This window comes from Pristiophorus japonicus, unplaced genomic scaffold (assembly GCF_044704955.1).
Source record: "Pristiophorus japonicus isolate sPriJap1 unplaced genomic scaffold, sPriJap1.hap1 HAP1_SCAFFOLD_586, whole genome shotgun sequence".
Classification (NCBI taxonomy): Eukaryota; Metazoa; Chordata; class Chondrichthyes; family Pristiophoridae; genus Pristiophorus; species Pristiophorus japonicus.
The window spans coordinates 113,114-130,246 of NW_027254495.1; the positions used below are offsets into that span (position 1 = coordinate 113,114).

The 17,133-nt window shown below is 51.8% G+C and overlaps 2 non-coding genes across 2 annotated transcripts; both read left to right on the forward strand.

The window, feature by feature from the left end:
• The first annotated feature begins 14,574 nt into the window (after nt 1–14,574).
• Nucleotides 14,575–14,647, forward strand: trnat-ugu (transfer RNA threonine (anticodon UGU)). The gene has a single exon. It is a non-coding gene; the product is annotated as a tRNA-Thr (tRNA).
• A 1,806-nt stretch (nt 14,648–16,453) lies between these two features.
• trnat-ugu (transfer RNA threonine (anticodon UGU)) lies at nt 16,454–16,526 on the forward strand. Its single transcript has one exon. It is a non-coding gene; the product is annotated as a tRNA-Thr (tRNA).
• The last annotated feature ends 607 nt before the right edge of the window (nt 16,527–17,133 follow it).

A 17,133-nucleotide genomic window follows, 5' to 3' on the forward strand; every position in this document is an offset into this window, starting at 1 on the left:
CCCCCGCCAGTAACCAAGGCCCGTCACCGCCCGAAGCTCTCCTGCAGCCGCCACCCACCGATGACCCAAACCTCGCCGCCCGCGGTATAATTGAGTGCGACAATCCGCAGAGAGCCTGGGCCCGCCCCAGGCCGCTCCTAACCCGCGGTGTCAGTGAGTGAGACAGTCCGCAGGGAGCCTGTGAATAACCTACTGACTGAAAAACAGGGCCTCGATTATACTTTGAGAGGCTCCTAATCTACGCACCAACTCGAGCCGGGTTCCTTGTTTCAGTTTTGGCGGGCTCGTTATGTCTTGGCAGGTTCGTTACTGGTAACTTGATTGAAAATGTGTCAATTGTTGAAATTATCTTTGGTTTTGGGTCATAGAAACATAGAAACATAGAAAATAGGTGCAGGAGTAGGCCATTCGGCCCTTCGAGCCTGCACCACCATTCAACAAGATCATGGCTGATCATTCCCTCAGTACCCCTTTCCTGCTTTCTCTCCATACCCCTTCATCCCTTGATCCAGTCTCTCCTCATATGTCAGTCCAGCCATCGCTGGAATCAGTCTGGTGAACCTTCGCTGCACTCCCTCAATAGCAAGAACATCCTTCCTCAGATTACGAGACCAAAACTGTACGCAATATTCCAGGTGAGGCCTCACTCAGGCCCTGTACAACTGCAGTAAGACCTCCCTGCTCCTATACTCAAATCCCCTCGCTATGAAGGCCAACGTACCATTTGCCTTCACAATTTGTTGGAGTTAGTTTCTGGTGTCGAGTTGTCTGCCTGGGTCCCAGCTTTCCATGCAGGCCGGAAAGGTGATTCGTATTATGCATATGTTGCATGGGTTTTTGTGCTTGGATTGAAACTGTACTTTCCTTCGATCGATTGTTGAAATGTAAATGTCTTGTCGGGGGCAGGTTTCGAGGGTAAACATTTCCCCAGACAATTTGATTAGCTCCAATCTCCCCAGACAGCTTGATTAGCTCCAATATCCAAACTGGTCTTTCAGAGTTTGAATCTACCCCGGGAGGAGGAATTTCTTCTCTCAGAGGGTTGTAAATCTGTGGAATTCGCTGCCTCAGAGAGCTGTGGAAGCTGGGTTATTGAATAAATTTAAGACAGAGATAGACAGTTTCTGAACCGATAAGGGGATAAGGGGTTACGGGGAATGGGCAGGGAAGTGGACCTGAGTCCATGATCGGATCAGCCATGATCGTATTTAATGGCGAATCAGGCTCGAGGGGCCGTATGGCCTACTCTTGCTCCTATTTCTTATGCCCTCAATCTCTTTCCCCTCCCACCTCTCTCTCACTCCTTTCCTCTTTCTCTCCACTGTCCCTGTTTCCTCCTCCCAGTCTCCCCTTCTCCTCTCTCTCTCTCTCTCTTACTCCTTCCCCTTCTCTCCCACTCCTTCCCTTCTCTCTCCTCCCCTTCCACACTCTAAATCTCCATTCCCTCCCTCTCTTTCCCCACGCCCCTTTCTCTCTCCCCTCCCCTCTCCCTCTCCCTCTCCCCTTCCCCTCTCGCTTCCTCCCTGTCTTCCCTTCCCCTTCTCTCTAACTCCTTCCCCACTGTCTGCCCTTCCCCCTCTCTCTCACTCCTTTCACTCTCTCTTTTCCCTTTCCTGCTCCTTCCCCTGTTTTTCCAAACACAGGTGGCCCCATGGCTCAGGGGTTAGAGTACTGGTCATGTAAATTATTTAACCAAAAGTCGAGCGTTCAAATCTCACTTGGAGCTATTTAAAATTAGCCCAGTGTTTCAGTAAACAAGTGTTGAATTATAAATATTTCAGCTCCGAGACCGACTCTGGAACAACAAGCTCCCCTTCCAAATCTCTCTCTCCCTTCCCCATCACGACCAGTTCTGCATCTTTTTCCCACTATCTCGCTTTCCCCGTCTCTCACTCATTGCCCTCTCTCACACTCTCCCCTCACCCTCTCTTCATCCTCCCTCTCCCTCTCCCCCCTCTCCCTCTCTCTCCACCCTCTCTCCCCTTCCCCATTCTCCACTTTCCCTCTCTCTCTCCCCTTCCACTCTCGACTTACCCACTCTTTCTCACTCCTTCCCTCTCTCTCCCCTTAACTTCTCTTTCCCCTCCCTCTCTCTCCCCTACATCTCCCCCCCGCCGCCCCTCTCTCTCCTCTCTCACTCCTTCCCCTCTCTCTCTTCCCTTCCTCACTCTCTCCCCTTCCCCCTCTCTCTCACTCCTTCCACTCTCTCTTTTCCCTGCCCCTCTCTTTCCTGCTCCTTCCCCTGTCTTTATCAGCATACTTGGCTCCGTAGTTCAGGGGTTAGAGCACTGGTCTTATAAACAGGTGTCGTGAGTTCAAAGTTCACAGGGACCTACTCAAAATTAGCTCAGTATTTAAATTCACCTCAATTAATATGGGGTTTAATTATAAATATTAAACAGCCCGAAGACCAACCCTGGCACAACAGGCTTCCCTCTTCTCTTGCACTCTCTCTCCCTTCCCCATCACGACCCGTTCTGCATCTTTTTACCCCTCTCTCCCTTTCCCGCTATCTCGCTTTCCCCGTCTCTCACTCATTCCCCTCTCTCACCCTCTCCCGTTCCCCTCTCTCCCCTCCCTCCTTGCTCTCTCGCTTCTCCCTTTCTTTTCAGATTCTCCCACTCTCTCCCCTTCGTCGCTCGGTCTCACTCCTTCACCCTCTCTTTCCCCTTACCCTCTCTCTCCTTCCCCTGTCTCATTCTCTCCTTCCCCTCTCTCTCCTTTCTCTCTCTCTCCTTCCCCTCTCTCTCCTTCCCCTCTCTCTCCTTCCCCTCTCTCTCCTTCCCCTCTCAAGTTTCATTCTCTCCCCACCCTTTCCCCCTCTCTCTCCTTCCTCCTCTATCTTCCCTCTCTCTCCCCTCCCCCTCTCTCCCCTCCCCACTCTCTCCCCTGCCCCCTCTCCCTTTTCACTCTCCCTCTCCGCTTCCCCTGTCTTCCCTCCCCTCTCTCCTCTCTCTCTCTTTTCCCTTTCTTTTCAGATTCTCCCCATTCTCTCTCTCTCTCCCCTTCCTTTCTCTCTCCCCTGTCTCCTCCCTCTCTCGCCTTCCCGTCTCTCTCCCCTCCCTCTCTCTCTTTCCCCTTCCCCCTCTCTCTCACTCCTTCCCCTCTCTCTCTCACTCCTTCCACTCTCTCTTTTCCCTTCCCCTCTCTTTCCTGCTCCTTCCCCTGTCTTTCCCAGAGCAGGTGGCTCCATAGCTCAGGGGTTAGAACACTGGTTTTGTTAAGCAGGGGTCGTGAGTTCAAATCTCAGTGTAGCCTTCTCAAAATTAGTTTAGTATTTAAATACCAGTCTCTCTCACCTCTCTATTCTTTCCCACTTTTCAGATTCTCCCCCTTACCCATCCCTCTCACTTTCCCTTTCCCCTCACCTCTCACTTGCTTGTTTGCCTCTCTCTCTCCCCTTCTCCTATCTAATTCACTCCTTCCCCTCTCTCTCCTCTCTCCCCTTCCCTCTCTACTTTCATTCTCTCACTCCTTCCCCTCCCTCTCCTTCCTCCTCTATCTACCCTCTCTCTCCCCTGCCCCCTCTGCCTTTTCACTCTCCCTCTTCCCTTCCCCTTTCTTCCCTCCCCTCTCTCCTCTCTCTCACTTTTCCCTTTCTTTTCAATTTCTCCCCATTCTCCCTCCCTGTCCCCTTCATTTCTCTCTCCCCTGTCTCCTCCCTCTCTCGCCTTCCCATCTCTCTCCCCTTCCCCTCTCTCACTCCTTCCCCTCTCTCCCCTTCCTCTCCCTCTCTTTCCCCTTCCACCTCTCTCTCACTCCTTCCACACTCTCTTTTCCCTTCCCCTCTCTTTCCTGCTCCTTCCCCTGTCTTTCCCAGAGCAGGTGGCTCCATAGCTCAGGGGTCAGAGCACTGGTCTAAATAAGAATATAAGAACATAAGAATTAGGAACAGGAGTAGGCCATCTAGCCCCTCGAGCCTGCTCCGCCATTCAACAAGATCATGGCTGATCTGGCCGTGGACTCAGCTCCACTTACCCGCCCTCTCCCCATAACCCTTAATTCCCTTATTGGTTAAAAATCTATCTATCTGTGATTTGAATACATTCAATGAGCTAGCCTCAACTGCTTCCTTGGGCAGAGAATTCCACAGATTCACAACCCTCTGGGAGAAGAAATTCCTTCTCAACTCGGTTTTAAATTGGCTCCCCCCCGTATTTTGAGGCTGTGCCCCCTAGTTCTAGTCTCCCCGACCAGTGGAAACAACCTCTCCGCCTCTATCTTGTCTATCCCTTTCATTATTTTAAATGTTTCTATAAGATCACCCCTCATCCTTCTGAACTCCAACAAGTAAAGACCCAGTCTACTCAATCTATCATCATCAGGTAACCCCCTCATCTCCGGAATCAGCCGAGTGAATCATCTCTGTACCCCCTCCAAAGCCAGTATATCCTTCCTTAAGTAAGGTGACCAAAACTGCACGCAGTACTCCAGGTGCGGCCTCACCAATACCCTGTACAGTTGCAGCAGGACCTCCCTGCTTCTGTACTCCATCCCTCTCACAATGAAGGCCAACATCCCATTCGCCTTCCTGATTCCCTGCTGCACCTGCAAACTAACTTTTTGGGATTCATGCACAAGGGCCCCCAGGTCCCTCTGCACCGCAGCATGTTGTAATTTCTCCCCATTCAAATAATATTCCCTTTTACTGTGTTTTTTCCCAAGGTCTTGTAAACCAGGGGTCATGACTTCAAATCTCACTGGGGCCTACTCAAAATTAGTTTTGTATTTAAATATGTGACTCTCATTTCTCCCGCCTCTGCCTTTTCACTTTCCATCTCCTCTCTCTCACATTTCCCTTTCCTTTCAGATTCTCCCCTTCTCTCTCTCCCCTTCTCCCTTTCTCTCTCTCACTCTCAGCCCCCCGCCCCCCTCCCACTCTCTCTCTCCCCATCATAAAAGGTTACTGCACGAGATAAAAGTTCACGGGGTTGGGGGGTAATATATTTGCATGGATAGAGGGTTGGCTAATTAACAGAAAACAGAGAGTCGGGATAAATGGTTCAATCTCGGGTTGGCAAACAGTAACTAGTGGTGTGCCGCAGGGATCAGTGCTGGGACCCCAACTATTTACAATCTATATTAATGACTTGGAAGAAGGGACTGAGTGCAACGTAGCCAAGTTTGCTGATGATACAAAGATGGGAGGAAAAGCAATGTGTGAGGAGGACACAAAAAATCTGCAAAAAGACATAGACATGCTAAGTGAGTGGGCAAAAATTTGGCAGATGGGGTATAATGTTGGAAAGTGTGAGGTCATGCACTTTGGCAGAAAAAAATCAAAGGGCAAGTTATTATTTAAACGGAGAAAGATTGCAAAGTGCCGCAGTACAGCGGGACCTGGGGTTACTTGTGCATGAAACACAAAAGGTAAGTATGCAGGTACAGCAAGTGATCAGGAAGGCCAATGGTATCTTGGCCTTTATTACAAAGGGGATGGAGTATAAAAGCAGGGAAGTGTTGCTACAGTTATACAGGGTATTGGTGAGGCCACACCTGGAGTACTGCGTGCAGTTTTGGTTTCCATATTTACGAAAGGGTATACTTGCTTTGGAGGCAGTTCAGAGCAGGTTCACTCGGTTGATTCCAGAGATGAGGGGGTTGACTTATGAGGAAAGGTTGAGTAGGTTGGGCCTCTACTCATTGGAGTTCAGAAGAATGAGAGGTGATCTTATCGAAACGTATAAGATTATGAGGGGGCTCGACAAGGTGGATGCAGAGAGGATGTTTCCACTGATGGGGGAGACTAGAACTAGAGGGCATGATCTTAGAATAAGGGGTCACCCATTTAAAACTGAGATGAGGAGGAATTTCTTCTCTCAGAGGGTTGTAAATCTGTGGAATTCTCTGCCTCAGAGAGCTGTGGAAGCTGGGACATTGAATAAATTTAAGACAGAGATAGAGTTTCTTAACCGATAAGGGGATAAGGGGGCGGGCAGGGAAGTGGAGCTGAGTCCATGATCGGATCAGCCATGATCGTATTAAATGGCGGGGCAGGCTCTAGGGGCCGTATGACCTACTCCTGCTCCTATTTCTTATGTTCTTATCCCCTCCCTCTCTTTCCCCTCCCACCTCTCTCTCACTCCTTCCCTCTCTTTCTCCGCTCTCCCTGTTTCCTCCTCCCAGTCTCCCCTTCTCCCCCTCTCTCTCACTCCTTCCCCCTCTCTCCCACTCCTTCCCCCTCTCTCCTCCCGTTTCACACTCTCAATCTCCATTCCCTCCATCTCTTTCCCCACGCCCCTTTCTCTTTCCCCTCTCCCTCTCCCTCTCTCCTACCTCTCTCACTTCCTCCCTGTCTCCACTTCCCACTCTCTCTCACTCACTCCTTCCCCACTGTCTTCCCTTCCCCCACTCTCTCACTCCTTCCACTCTCTCTTTTCCCTTTCCTGCTTCTTCCCCTGTCTTTTCTAAAGTAGGTGGCCCCATAGCTCAGCAGTTCGATCACTGGTCATATAAACTAGAGGTTGTGGGTTCAAATCTCACTGTGGTCTACTCAGCATTAGTTTTGTATTTAAATACCAGCCTCTCCCTTCTCCCGACACTTTCTGACTTTTCAGATTCTCCCCCTACCCTTCTCTCTCTCCCCTTCCCCCTCACTCTCTCTTTTCCCTTCCCCTCTCTTTCCTGCTCCTTCCTCTATCTTTCCCAGAGCAGGTGGCTCCATAGCTCAGTTTTGGTCTCCTAATCTGAGGAAGGATGTTCTTGCTATTGAGGGAGTGCAGCGAAGGTTCACCAGACTGATTCCAGGTATGGCAGGACTGACACATTACGAAAGACTGGATCGACTGGGCCTTTATTCACTGGAATTTAGAAGAAAGAGAGGGGATCTCATAGAAACGTATAAAATTCTGACGGGACTGGACAGGTTAGGTGCAGGAAGAATGTTCCCGATGTTGGGGAAGTCCAGAACCAGGGGTCACAGTCTAAGGATAAGGGGTAAGCCTTTTAGGACCGAGATGAGGAGAAACTTCTTCACTCAGAGAATTGTTAACCTGTGGAATTCCCTGCCGCAGAGAGTTGTTGATGCCAGTTCATTGGATATATTCAAGGGGGAGTTAGATATGGCCCTTACGGCTAAAGAGGTATGGAGAGAAAGCAGGAAAGGGGAACTGAGGTGAATGATCAGCCATGATCATATTGAATGGTGGTGCAGGCTTGAAGGGTTGAATGGCCTACTCCTGCATCTATTTTCTATGTTTCTATGTTTCTATGTTTCAGGTATTGGAGCACTGGTCTTGTAAACCAGGAGTCGTGGTTTAAATCTCACTGGGGCCTACTCAAAATGAGCTCAGTATTTAAATTCACCGTCAATTAACAAGAGGTTTAATTATAAATATTAAACAGTTCCGAGACTGACCCTGGAACAACAGACTCCCCTCACACCCTCCCCCCTCTCCTCTTCTCGTCTCTCTTACACTCTCTCTCCCCTTCCAGATCTCTCTCTGCCTTCCCCATTGTTATGTATATAAACCTGTAAATACCATGTCTAACCAGCAGAGGGCTCATCCCCTGGAGTCCCAATCCCTTGGGAGCACCTGTATATAAGGAGACCTCACAGGCCGGAGAGGCATTCTGAGATCTGTAATAAAGGACTAGTCACACCTTACTTTGAGCTTGCAGTATCTATTCAAGTCATAACACCTCTCTCTCCCTTCCCTTCCCTCCTCTCTCTCCCATTCCCCCTCTCTCGTCCCTTTCCCCACCCCCCCACTCTCTCCCCTTCCCCCTCTGTCACCCCTTCCCCCTCTCTCTCACTCCTTCCACTCTCTCTCCCCTTCCCCCTCTCTCTTCCCTTCCCCCTCTCTCTCCCCCCCACCACGCTTTCCACTTCCCTCTCTCTCTTCCCTTCCCCCCCTCTCTCCCTCCCTTCCACTCTCTTCTGCAATGTCTCCCATTCCCCCTCTCTCTTCCCTTCCTCACTCTCTCCCCTTCCCCCTCTCTCTCACTCCTTCCACGCTCTCGTTTACCTTCCCCTCTCTTTCCTGCTCCTTACCGTATCTTTCCCATTACACTTGGCTCCATAACTCTTATCAACCAGGAGTTGAGAGTTCAAGTCTCACTGGGGCTTACTCAAAATTAGCTCAGTATTTAATTTCACCGTCAATTAACAATGTCTTTAATTATAAATATTAAGCAGCTCTGAGACCGACCCTGGAACAACAGGCTCTCGTCTCTCTCTCCCTTCCCCATCACGCCCTGTTCTACATCTTTTTACCCCTCTCTCCCTTTCCCACCATTTCGCTTTCCCCGTCTCTCACTCACTCCCCTCTCTCGCCCTCTCCCTGTCCCCTCCCTCCTCTCTCTCTTCTCCCTTTCTTTTCAGATTTTCCCTCTCTCTCCCCTTCCCTACTTGGTCTCACTCCTTCACCCTCTCTTTCCCCTTCCCCTCTCTCTCTGTCCCTTGTCTCATTCTCCCCTGCCCCTCTCTCTCCTCTCTCCCCTTCCCCTCTCTCTCTCCCCTCCCCCCTACCCCCTCTGCCTTTTCACTCTCCCTCTTCCCTTCCCCTATCTTCCCTCCCCTCTCTCCTCTCTCTCACTTTTCCCTTTCTTTTCAGATTCTCCCCATTCTCCCTCTCTCTCTCCTTCCTTTCTCATTCCCCTGTCTCCTCCCTCTCTCACCTTCCCATCTCTCTCCCACTCCTTCCCTCTCTCTCCCTTCCCCCCCTCTCTCACTCCTTCCACTCTCTCTTTTCCCTTCCCGTCTCTTTCCAGTTCCTTCTCCTGTCGCTTTGAAAGCAGGTGACTCCATAACTCAGGGGTTGGAGCACTGGTTTTGTAAACCAGGGGTTGTGAGTTCAAATCTCACTGGGGCCGATTCAAAGTTGGTTCAGTATTTAAATTCACTGTCAATTAACAGGGGCTTTAATTATAAATATTAAACAACTATGAGACTGACCCTGAAACAACAGGCTCCCCTCTCCTCTTCTCATCTCTCTTCCCTTCCAAATCTCTCTCTCCCTTCCTCTTCTACATCTTTTTCCCACTGTCTCGCTTTCCCCGTCTCTCACTCATTCCCCTCTCTCACCCTCTCCCTCTCCCCTCCCTCCTCTCTCTCTTCTCCCTTTCTTTTCAGATTCTCTATCTCTCTCCCCTTCCCCCTCGGTCTCACTCCTTCACCCTCTCTTTCCCCTTCCCCTCTGTCTCTCCGTCCCCTGTCTCATTCTCCCCTTCCCCTCTCTCTCCTCTCTCCCCTTCCCGTCTCTCTCCTCTCTCCCCTACCCACTCTCTCCCCTCCCCCCTCTCTCCCCTCCCCCTCTCTCCCCATTCTCCCTCTCTCTCCCCTTCCTTTCTCATTCCCCTGTCTCCTCCCTCTCTCGCCTTCCCTCTCTCTCCCCTTCCCCCCCTCTCTCACTCCTTCCACTCTCTCTTTTCCCTTCCCCTCTCTTTCCTGTTCCTTCTCCTGTCTTTTTTAAAGCAGGTGGCTCCACAGCTCAGGGGTTGTGAGTTCAAATCTCACTGGGGCCTAATCAAAGTTAGCTCACTTTAATTCACTGTCAATTAACAAGGGCTTTAATTATAAATATTAAACAGCTCTGAGACTGAACCAGAAACAAAGTTAGTGTTGTGTTTAAATTCACTGTCCATCATCCTTTGCCTCTGTCTCTCTCTCTCTCTTCTCCCTTTCAGATTGTTCCCCAATCTCTCTCTCGATAGAAAATAGGTGCAAGAGTTGTCCCTTTGAGCCTACTCTCTCCTTCCTCTTCCTCATTCAATGAGTTCATAGCTGAACATGCAACTTCAGGACCCCATTCCTGCTTTCTCGCCATACCCCTTGATCCCCCCAGTAGTAAGGACTACATCTAACTCCTTTTTGAATATATTTAGTGAATTGGCCTCAACTACTTTCTGTGGTAGAGAATTCCACAGGTTCACCACTCTCTGGGTGAAGAAGTTTCTCCTCATCTCGGTCCTTAGACTGTGTCCCCTGGTTCTGGACTTCCCCAACATCGGGAACATTCTTCCTGCATCTAACCTGTCTAAACCCGTCAGAATGTTATATGTTTCTAAGAGATCCCCTCTCATTCTTCTGAACTCCAGTGAATAAAGGCCCAGTCGATCCAGTCTTTCTTGATATGTCAGTCCTGCCATCCCGGGAATCAGTCTGGTGAACCTTCGCTGCACTCCCTCAATAGCAAGAACATCCTTCCTTAAATTCGGAGGCCAAACTGTCCACAATACTCCAGGTGTGGCCTCACCAAGGCCCTGTACAACTGTCGTAACACCTCCCTGCCCCTGTACTCAAATCCCCTCGCTATCTTACTCCTTCTCCCTCTTTCCCCTTAACCTCTCTTTCCCCACCCCACTCTCTCTCTCCCCTGCTTCCTCTTTGTCTCCCCTTCCCCCACTCTCTCATTCCTTCCCCACTCTCTCCCCTTCCCCTCCCTCCCGCTCTTTCCCACTCCTTCCCCTCTCTCTCTCTCCTTCCTGCTCCTTCCTCTGTCATTAGCATGCAGTTAGCTCCATAGCTCAGGGGTTAGAGCATTGGTCTAGTAAACCAGGGGTTGTGGATTCAAATCTCACTGGGGCCTACTCAAAACTAACTCAGTATTTGAACTCATCTTTCTTTGCCTCTGTTCCTTCCTCCTGTCTCTCTCTCTCTCTTTTCCCTTTCCTTTCAGATTGTCTCTCTCTCTCACTTTCTCACTCCTTCCCCCTTCTCTCTCTCCTTTCCCCTTCTCAGTCTCCCCTTTCCCCTCTCTCTCATTTCTTCCCCTTTCTCTCCCTCTTTCCCCTTCCCCTCCCTATCTGACTCCTTCCCTTCTCTCCCCCCCTTCTACTCTCTCTCCCCGTCTCTTTCCTCTCCCCATCCCTCTCTCTCATTCCTTCCCCCTCTCTCCCACACATTCGTCACACTCTCTCTCTCTCCGTTCCCTCCCTCTCTTTCCCCACCCCACTCTCTTTCTCTCCTTCCCCCAATCTCTCACTCCTTCCCCATTCTCTACCCCCCCCACTCCACACTCTCTCTCCCCGTCCCCTAACCCCCTCTTTTCCCTCCCCATCTCTCTCTCTCTCCTTCCCATCTTTTACCCCTTCCCCTCCTCTCTCTTTCCCCTTCCCCTTCTCTCTCACCCCTTCCCCTCCTCTCTCTTTCCCCTTCCCCCTCTCTCTCACTCCTTCCATTCTCTCTTTTCCCTTCCCCTCCCTTTCCTGCTCCTTTCCCTGATTAACCTGTGTCTTTCTAAATGTAGATTTATCCTGTCCTTCAGGATTTTTTCCAATAATTTTCCCACCACGGAGGTTAGGCTGACTGGTCTGTCATTACTCGGTCTATCCCTTTCTCCCTTCTTAAACAAAGGTACCACCTTCGCAGTCCTCCAGTCCTCTGGTACCACACTTGAAGCCAGAGAGGATTGGAAAATGATGGTCAGAGCCTCTGCTATTTCCTCCTTTGCTTCACTCAACAGCCTGGGACACATTTCATCCTGGCCTGAGACTTATCCACTTTCAAAGCTGCTAAACCCCGGGGGAAGGGCGTCGGGGGGGGGGTGCGCGGGTAGCAGGTAGGAGGGGTAGAGCGGGGGTGGAGGGGGGAGGGCAGGAGTGGGGGGTGGGGCGGAGTGGGAATAATCTCTCTCACAGAGCCGAGATAGACACGATGGGCCGAATGGCCCTCCTTGTGTGCTGTAAGATTCTGTCAATGTTCAGGGATGAATCACAGAGAATGATTATTCGGGCCCCACCTCCTTGTTAACAATAGTAAGATGTAAACAGGAGCTGGTGTTACAGGTGGCTCCATAGCTCAGGGGTTAGAGCCCTGGTCTTATAATCCAGGAGTCGTGGGTTCAAATCTCACTGGGCCCTACTCAAAATGAACTTAATATTTAAGTTTGCTGTCAGTGAACAAGGTTTTTAATTATAGGTCTTCCTCGTACCCTTTCGTCTCTCTCTGCCCTCCCCATCATGAGTCTTTTTACCCCTCTCTCCCTTTCCAACTATCTCGCTTTCCCCGTTTCTCACTCTGCTTCCCCCTCTCTTCTCCCTTCCCCCTCTCTTCTCCCTTCCCCCTCTCATCTCATCTCCCTTCCCCCTCTCATCTCCCTTCCCCCTCTCATCTCCCTTCCCCCTCTCTCCCCCTCGCTCTCTCTCCCCTTCCCATTCTTACACACTTGTTATGCTCTATATCTCGCTCCTGCACCTCTCTCTCACTCTTTCCCCCTCTCTCCCCTTTCCCAACTCTTTCTTCCCTTCCTCACCTCTTTCCTTCCCCCTTTCTCTCCCCTTCTCTCTCTGGATGTTTAACATCTCTGAAACCGACCCTGGAACAACAGGCTCCCCTCACACCCTTCCCCCTCCCCTCTTCTCGTCTCTCTTACACTCTCTCTCCCTTTTTCCCCGCTCGATCTCACTCCTTCACCCTCTCTTTCCCCTTCCCCTCTCTCTCCTTCCCCTGTCTCATTCTCTCCATCCCCTCTCTCTCCTTTCCCTGTCTCATTCTCCCCTTCTCCTCTCTCCCCTATCTCATTCTCCCCTTCCCCTCTCTCTCCTCTCTCCCCTTCCCTCTCTACTTTCATTCTCTCACTCCTTCCCCTCTCTCTCCTTCCTCCTCTATCTTCCCTCTCTCTCCCCTCCCCCTCTCTCCCCGACCCACGATCTCCCCTGCCCCCTCTCCCTTTTCACTCTCCCTCTCCCCTTCCCCTATCTTCCCTCCCCTCTCTCCTCTCTCTCACTTTTCCCTTTCTTTTCAGAATCTCCCCATTCTCCCTCTCTCTCCCCTGCCCCCTCTCCCTTTTCACTCTCCCTCTCTCGCCTTCCCATCTCTCCCCCCTTCCTCTCTCTCACTCCTTCCCTCTCTCTCCCCTTCCCCCTCTCTATCACTTCTGCCCCTTCTCTCCCCTTCCCCTCCCTCTCTCTCCCCTTCCCCTCCCTCTCTCTCCCCTTCCCCCTCTCTCTCGCTCCTTCCCTCTCTCTTCCCTTCCCCCTCTCTCCCACTCCTTCCACTCTCTCTTTTCCCTTCCCCTCCCTTTCCTGCTCCTTCCCCTGTCTTTTCCAGAGTTGGTGGCTCCATAGCTCAGGGGTTAGAGCACTGATTTAACAAACCAAGGGTTGTGGGTTCAAATGTCATTGGGGCCTACTCAAAGTTAGCTCAGTATTTAAATTTGCTGTCAGTTAACAAGGTTATTAATTATAAATATTAAACAGCTCCAAGACTGATCCTGGATTAACAGGCTCATTTATCTTCTACTCTCTCTCCCCTTCCAAATCTCTCTCTCCCTTCCCCATTCTACTTCTTTTTTCTCGCTATCTCCTATTCCCCGTCTCTCACTCATTCTCCTCTCTCCCCTTCCCCCTCCCTCACCCCACCCTCTTTCCCTTCCCTGCCTCTGTCTCCCCTTCTCGCTCTCTCCTGTCTCTCTCTCTCCTTCCCGCTATCACTCCTTTCCCTCTCTCCCTCCTTTCCCTCTCTCCCTCCCATCCACTCTCCCTCTCCCCAGCTCCTTCCACTGTCTTTCCCAGAGCAGGTGCCCTCCTGTCTCTCTCTCCTTTCCCTTTCCTTTGAGATCCTCCCCTTCTCTCTATTCTTCCCCTCCCTCTCTTTCCCCTCTTTCCTACTCCTTCCCCTCTCTTCCCCCTTCTACATTCTCCCCACCTCTCTCTCTCCCCTTCCTCTCCCTGTCTCCCCTTTCCCCTCACTCTCACTCCTTCCCCCTCTCTCCCCTTCCCCCTCTCTCACTCCTTCCCTCCTCTCTCCCCTTCTCCTTTCTCTCACTTTCCCCCTCTTTCACTCCTTCCCATCTCTCTCCCCTTCCGCTCTCTACCCTTCCCCTCTCTTTCGCACTCCTTCCCCCTCTCTTCACTTAACCTCTCTTTCCCCTTCCCTCGCTCGCTCCCCTGCCCCTCTCTTTCTCCCAGTCTTCACTTCCCTCTCTCTCTCACTCCTTCCCCTTTCTCCACTTTCTCTCCCTCTCTCCCCTTCCCCTTTCTCCACTTTCCCTCTCTCTCTTTCCCCTTCCACTGTCGCTCATTCCTTCCACTCTCCATTTTCATTTTCTCTCCCTCTCTCTCCCTCCCCTCCCCTGTCTCCACTCTTCTCGCCCCTCTCCCTCCTCCCTTTCTCTCCTTCCCTCGCTCTCGCTCTCCACTTTCCCATCAGACTCTCCCCCTCCCCCTCTGACCCATTCCCCCCTCTAACTCTTTCTCCCTCCCTCCCCACTCTCTCCCCACTCTACCCCTCTCTACCCCTCTCTCTCCTCCTCCCCCACTCTCTCTCCCCTTCTCTCCTCTCTCCCCGTCCCCCCTCTCTCCTCTTCCCCCTCTCTCCCCTTCCCCCCCTCTCTCCTCTTCCCCCTCTCTCCCCTTCCCCCCTTTCTCCCCTTCCCCCCCTCTCTCCCCTTCCCCCCCTCTCCCCTTCCCGCTCTTAAACACTCGTTACCCTCTCTCTCACCCCAACCCCTCTCTCCCTTCCCCCTCTCTCCCATTCACCGCGCTCTCACACCTTCACCCACTCTCTCCCCTTCCCCCCCTCTCTCTCTCCGACCCCTCTCTGTCCTCTTCCCCTCTCTCTCACTTCTTCCACTCTCTCTTTTCCCTTCCCCTCTCTTTCCTGCTCCTTCCCCTGTCTTTCCCAGAGCAGGTGGCTCCATAGCTCAGGGGTTAGAGCACTGGTCTTGTAAACCAGGGGTCGTGAGCTCAAATCTCACTGGGTCCTTCTCAAAACTAGCTCAGTATTTCAGTTTTTGTCAATTAACAAGGGCTTTAATTATAAATATTAAACAGCTCCAAGACCAGACCTGGATCACAAGGCTCTCCTGTTCTCCTTTCGCCCCCTGACCCCTACCATCCCCATCACTGCACATTCTGTCTCTTTTTACGCTCTCTCGCTTTCCCCATTTCTCTTTATCACTCATTCCCCCTCTCCACTCTCTCTCCCCTTCCCCCTCTCTCTCTCTCCCAATCCCCTTTCTCTCTACTACCTCTCTCTCTCCCAATTCCCTGTCTCTCTCCTTCCCCCTCGCTCCCCTTCCCCCTCTCTCACCCCTTCCACTGTCGCTCACTCCTTCCCCTCTCCCTTTTCATTTTCTCCCTCACTCTCTCTCTCCCCTCCGCTCTCTCCACTCTTCTCGCCCTCCTCCCTCCTCACTTTCTCTCCTTCCCTCGCACTTGCTCTCCCCTTTCCCATCAGAATCTCCCCCATCCCCCTCTGGCCCATTCCCCCCTCTCTCTCTTTCTCCCTCCCTCCCCTCTCTCCCCTTTCCCCCTCTCTCCCCTTCCCGCTCTTGAACACTCGTTATCCTCTCTCTCACTCCTACCACTCTCTCCCTTCCCCTTCTCTCCCATTCACCGCTCTCTCACGCCTTTACCCACTCTCTCCCCATCCCCTCCCTCCCTCTCTTTCCCCTCTCCGCCCCTCTCTCCCCTTCCCCCTCTCTCTTCCTCCCTGTCTCCAGGGGTTGTGAGTTCAAATCTCACTGGGGCCTAATTTAGTATTTAAATACCTGTCTCTCATTCCTCCCACTCTTTTCCCTCCCATCTCTTTCTTTTCCCTTTCCTTTCAGGTTCTCCATCTCTCTCCCTTTCTCCTCTCTGCCCTCCTCATCTCTCTCTCACTCCTTCCGCTCTCCCTTTTCATTTTCTCCCCCACTCTCTCCCTCCCCTCCCCTGTCTCCACTCTTCTCGCCCCCTCCCAACTCCCTTTCTCTCCTTCCCTCGCTCTCAATCTCTCCTTTCCCATCAGACTCTCCCCCTCCCGCTCTGGCCCATTCCACCCCTCTCTCCCTTTCTCCCCACTCTCTCCCCTCCCCCTCTCTCTCACTCCTTCGCCACTGACTCCCCTTCCCCCTGTCTCTCACTCCTTCCCCACTGTCTTCCCTTCCCCCTCTCTCTCACTCCTTCCACTCTCTCTTTTCCCTTCCCCCTCTCTTTCCTGCTCCTTCCCCCTCTCTTTCCTGCTCCTTCCTCCTCTCTTTCCTGCTCTTTCCCCTGTCTTTCCCAATGTAGGTGGCCCCATACCTCAGGGGTTAGAGCGCTGATTTTATAAACCATTAAGCCAAAGGTCGTGAGTTCAAATTTCAGGAGAACCTCTGCAAAATTAGCCCAGTATTTCAATTAACAAAAGTTGAATGATAAATATAACAGCTCGGAGACTGACTCTGGAACAACAGGCTCCCTTCCCCATCACGACCTGTTCTGCATCTTTTTCCCACTATCTCGCTTTCCCCGTCTCTCACTCATTTCCCTCTCTCACACTCTCCCCTCACCCTCTCTTCATCCCCCCTCCCTCTCTCCCCTACCCTCCTCCCTCTCTCCCCTACCCTCTCGCTCCACTTCCCCTCTCTCTCTCCCCTTCCGCTCTCGACTTACCCACTCTTTCTCACTCCTTCCCCCTCTCTCCCCTTAACTTCTCTTTCCCCTCCCTCTCTCTCTCTCCCATTCCCCTCCCTCTCTGTCCCCTTCCCCCTCTCTCTCATTCCTTCCACTCTCTCTTTTCCTTTCCCCTGTATTTCCCAAAACAGGTGGCTCCATAGCTCAGGGGTTAGAGCACTGGTCTTGTAAATCAGGGGTCGTGAGTTCAAATCTCACTGGGGCCTACTCAAAATTTGTTTAGTATTTAAATATAGGTCTCTCATTCTTCCCCCTCTCCCGCCGACTGATTCTTGAACACTTTTCAGATTCTCCCCCTTCCCCTCTCTCTCACTTTCACCTTACCATTTGTTTGCCTCTCTCTCCCCTTCTCCTATCTCTTTCACTCCCTCCCCCCATTCCACACTTTCCCTCCCTCTCTTTCCTCTCTTTCCCACTCCCCCTTCCCATTTCTCTCACACGCCTGCCTCTCTCTCACTCCTTCCCCCTCTCTCCCCTTAACCACTCTTTCTCCTCTCTGCTGCTCTCTCTTTCCATCACATTACAACCCGTTCTACATCGTTTTACCCCCACTCACTCCCATTCCCCTTCCCCTCTCTTTCACTCTTTCCTCTTCCCACCCCTTCCCTTCTCTTTCCTGCTCCTTCCCCTGTCTTTCCCAGAGCATGTGGCTCCATAGCCCAGTTTTGGTCTCCTAATCTGAGGAAGGACGTTCTTGCTATTGAGGGAGTGCAGCGAAAGTTCACCAGACTGATTCCCGGGATGGCAGGACTGACATATGAGGAGAGACTGGATCGACTGGGCCTGTATTCACTGGAGTTTAGAAGGATGAGA